This window comes from Pinus tabuliformis, chromosome 1_2 (assembly GCF_031772625.1).
Source record: "Pinus tabuliformis cultivar Carrire ecotype Pingquan chromosome 1_2, CPIR1, whole genome shotgun sequence".
NCBI classification, from domain to species: Eukaryota; Viridiplantae; Streptophyta; class Pinopsida; order Pinales; family Pinaceae; genus Pinus; species Pinus tabuliformis.
Genome location: NC_142298.1, coordinates 126,586,540 through 126,591,799, shown reverse-complemented (window position 1 = coordinate 126,591,799; position 5,260 = coordinate 126,586,540).

Below are 5,260 nucleotides of genomic sequence, written 5' to 3'. Positions count from 1 at the left end.
TCAATCCCCTACTCTGTTAATATTGTAAAACGTGGCTTGACATGACATACCTGTAATCCAATAGAGATTGGAGTAGGAGGTTGGAATTAGGTTCCATGAAACCCACTATGGTGAACTCTGAGCACCTCATGACTACTTTCGTGTGACCTACAACCAAAATCAACAATATGTCAATGAAAGCCAGCAGTCGATGAACTAAATGTAATGTCAAGGAAAATAAACCATATAACTTGCCTGGTTCTCACTGCACTTGGGAAGCGAATCCCTCTACTTTGGGAGTCTTTGCCAGAGCCATGATACCCTTGGTGCTATACAAACCCTCATGAATCGAAACCCTGGTAGCAAAGCTAAACTCACCTAAAGTAAAACCCTGGTAGTAGAGTCAAGAATCAAAAAGTGGAGATGAGCAATGAATCACTTCACCAACAGAAACAGTGTTGAAGATTTCAAGAATGAATCACATCCATTGGATTGGAGCCTAAGCTTCCACACCATCGATGAAGCGAGAGGAACGAGGAAAGGAGTATAGCTGGTGGGCAACTAGGTGAATAGATGAAGCCTGCTCTTGCCACATCTCCGTAGCAGAGCATAACCATTAATACATAATAAATTTGAAAACCAAATCTGTGTGTAGCTAAAGCCGAGAATGATTTGAATTTAAAAAGGAAATTGCTTGTGCATTATATCCCTATGAGGTCTCGATTATTCGAAGGAATTATTGCATACGAAAGTCAACCTAACTCTCATATCTATGTACATTACCTTATAGCCAATACATTGTAAATATATTACAATCATGTCGTGAACCTTCCATGCCTTAATCGAAATTACAATTAGTAAATTTTTTTTAATATATTTATGTGAATTTGGATGTGTGACAAGTGGTATCAGAGCCAAGGTTACCAAACTGAGGCCTCTAGAGCCGAACAGGTAAGTAAATACAATTATTGTTAACTGATAGTCTTGTGCATGTACAATAGTTCAACAAAAGAAGAACATGAGAAGGACAGACAATGCTCCTCACAGAAACATGATAATCCTAGGACCTGCAACTTTTCCTGAAACTAACCGTGAAGTATGGGTACAATTAGGAGAAGAACCTCGCAACACAAATCCTACAATATTGGAGACTGTGCATGAATTAAAGAACGAAATGGCCCGACTATAGGCTGACAATGAAAGGTTAATGATGGAATAGGAAAAGATTATGAAAAGTCTGTTAGATAAGAAAAATCAATGTTAGCTGATTCCTAGTCCAGAACATGGACATATGTCAGGAGAACAAGAGTATCGAACTGAGTATGTGGAAACAGAGGGAGGGAAAGAAAATCAAGAGGAAAAGTCAGATAATACCTTCCAGCATAAAATGTCGAAGAGGCAGAGGAAAGAACTACAAGGGGACTCCTAGAAAATAAAGTTGCCACTCTTTGATGGGGAAGTAGAGGAGGAAACTAAAGCTTGGCTTCTTACCATGAATAAATATTTTCAGTTATACGAATATGACCACAACTTAAAGGCTCATTTGGCCATTTTCCAGCTGCAAGGGAAGGCCACCTTATGGTGGGAAGAGGTAAAAACTATACGAGTGGTAAATGAACAAAATATAACATAGGATCCTGGTTGGGATTTGAAACGTTGATGGAAAATGGATTTTACTATGGATTCTCCGGTAACTAAGGTCCCGATGATGGATCCCGGTTGGGATTTTAAATGTTGGCATAAAATGGTTTTTACTGTGGATTCTTCAATAACTAAGGTCCTGATGATGGATCCGGATGGGATTTGAAACGTTGACAGAAAATGGTTTTTACTGTGAATTTTCCAGTAACTAAGGTCTTGATGATGAATCCTGGTTGGGATTTGAAACGTTGACAGAAAATGGTTTTTAATATGGATTCTCGGTAACTAAGTCAAAAGATATAAACCACAGATGTCTTAAATCCAAAACCTAGGAAAATTTTTAGAGATACTTTAAAGAAATATATTTAACTAAGTGATTCTACGATGAGAAGGCAAAAGAGTTCCATGACTTGTGGCTTGGACAACAAACAATCGATGAGTTTATTACTAGATTTACCTCCTTACTTCGGTATGTTCCTTACATACGGAATAGAACGAAAAAGTGTAGCGATTTGTTAGTAGTTTACCATTGTTCATGAAAGATAAAATTGAGTTCGATAACCTAAAAACTATGGATGAGGTCATACAGAAGGCCAGGATATGCTATCAACAAGGAAAATAGAAAGGAGAAGTGATGGGAAAGAAATGGACTGACAAGAAGGGAAATAAGTTTGTTGGAAATAAGGGAAACCAAGGCAATATCAGCAAAGGACCTCCCAGGGGTCAGATTAACAAAAATATGCATAGAAATCAGTCCAGATTTAGACCTCCCCATGAACCCAAACCCAGTGAGCAAACAGGCAGAATTGAAATCGAAGCAACAGCTAGACCCCCAGTATAATTTTGGGGATGTGGAGGGACACATTACATTAAGAACTGTCCTAACTGTAAAGGCACTGAATTGATTTCACACATTCATGAGGCATCTACGGTAGGAGACATAACCCGTAGTATTCCAAAAATCAATGCCACCCTTGAAGATCATCAGGCACAATACCAACTGACTATGGTGGAATTCGAACGTAAAATCTTAGATCATATTGTATCTATTTTAATTGATCTTGGAGCTATGTTAAGTTATGTTATTCCTAAGATAGTTGAGCAATGTAATTTACAAGCTATCAAGTTTAAAAACCCCTGGTTAGTACAGCTAGCAATAGGGGAAAAGAGACGTGTGTTGGCCAAGGCCAATAATTGTCCTTTGGAAATAGCAGGTCAACCTTTGGTGGCAGATCTAAACATACTTCCCCTAGGATCGTATGATGTCTTGATATGCATGGACTGGATGGGAAAGTGCTGGTCTCTTATAAACTATAAAACAAAAAAATATAGGTTACATGAATGAGCAATGAGACAAACAGGAGATACAAGGCATTTTGATACCACTAAAATTACGACCAATAACCACCTCTCAACTAGCAAAGTGCATCAAAAAAGGATGCCAGATTTATGTTATTCAGGTTGGTTATGCCAACTCAAAGGACAAGTCTGTTTCCCTGGAAAGTATCCCTCTAATAGAGAATTTTAAAGATGTATTTCTTGAAGAGATACCAGGGCTTCCTTCAAAGAGAGACATAGACTTCACCATTGAACTAGTGCAAGGAGTAGCCCTGGTGTCCCGAGCTCCTTATCATATGAGTACATCAAAACTGACGGAACTAAAAATGCAATTACATGAGTTGTTGGATAAAAATTACATCTTCCCCAGTGTGTCGCCTTGGGGAGCCCCCATACTATTCGTCAAAAAGAAGGATGGGACCCTACGTATGTGTATGGACTATCGTCAGCTGAATAAGTTGACTATTAAGAACAAGTACCCTTTGCCTTGCATAGATGAACTATTTGATCAAGTGAAAGGGGTGACAATATTTTCAAAAATTGATCTACGATCAGGATACCACCAGATTAGAATCAGGGAGGAAGACATAGCTAAAACCGCTTTTAGGACCCGCTATGGACACTACGAGTTTGTAGTGTTACCCTTCGGGCTAACCAATGCCCTCGTAACCTTTATGTGTCTAATGAACAATATATTTCATTAGTATTTAGATAAATTTGTATTAATCTTTATTGATGACATACTGATTTATTCTTGGAATATTGAAGAACATAAGGAGCACCTCAGGATAGTGTTGCAGACTCTTTGAGAACATCAACTGTATGCTAAATTCAACAAGTGTGATTTTTTTAAAGAACAGATTGAGTACTTAGGCCACATTATTACCAAGGATGGAATCATTGTAGACCCCAAAAAGATAAAGACCATAATGGAATGGCCAGTACCAAAAGATGTAGCAGATATAAGATCTTTCATGGGACTGGCAGGATACTATAGACGATTTGTTGAAGGATTCTCTAGGGTGGCCTATCCTATTACCTCCCTACAGAAAAAGGGAAAAACTTTTAAATGGACAGCAGAATGTCAAAAGAGCTTTAAGCAGCTTAAGCATCTGCTCACCACTATGCCAATTTTAAGCGTAGCAGATCTAAGCAAGGACTACCTAGTGTGTATAGATGCCAGCAAGGAAGGGGTACATGGATTTTTAATGCAAAATGGGAGGGTAATCACCTATGAGTCCAGGAAATTGAAGGAACACAAGAAGAAATATTCCGCCTACGACTTAGAATTGACAACCGTCATTCATGCATTAAAAATGTGGTGTCACTATTTGATGGGTAGGAAGTTTCTTTTAATGACTGATCATCACAGCTTGACTAATTACTTCAAGAAGCCCACTTTAAATGCTAGACAAGCCCGGTGGGTATATTTTCTAAGTGGATTTGATTTCGAGATCAAACATCTGAAGGGAAAGGAGAACTAGGTAGCTGACACTTTGAGTCAAAAGGTACATTATCTTTATGAAATTTCTTACAACAAAGTGTGAACTACCTTCGAAAAATTAATTAAAGAAGCACTGGAGTAGGAACTTTAATTAAGCAGTTTGAACAACAAGCTCAAAATACAAACAACCATGAATATCAGCTAGGATATGAAATTGATTCTGCAAGTATGCTGAATTATATGAAAAGATTATATGTGCCTAACCAAAATAACATTAAAAACTTGATTATGGATGAATATCATAAAAGTCCCTATGCACGACACCCAGGATACCAAAAGCTAATTGTGACACTCCAAAAGGATTACTATTGGCACTGTATGAAGAAAGATGTATCAAAATATTTCACACGCTGCTGGGAATGTCAGCAAGTTAAAATAGAACATGAGCATCCGGCTGGGTTACTGCACCCATTACCAATTCCGGAGTGGAAGTGGGAGACCATCTCCCTTGATTTTATCACAGGACTACCCAAATCCAAAAGGAAAAATGATTCAATAATGGTGGTAGTAGACAAATTAAGCAAATCAGCTCATTTTATACCAGTACAATCCACCTTGAGGGTGGTGCAAATTGCCAATATTTTCATGCAAAATATTTTTAGATTACATGGGCTGCAAAAAACTATAATTTCTAATCGTGAGGTAAAGTTTACATTAGCATTCTAGAAGACCCTTTTGAAGGGTCGGGTACTCAGTTAAACCTCATTACCGCCTATCATCCTCTAACGGACGGGTTGACAGAACGATTGAATCAGGTAGTGGAAGATATGTTAAGAACATATGTAATGCAAAAACCAT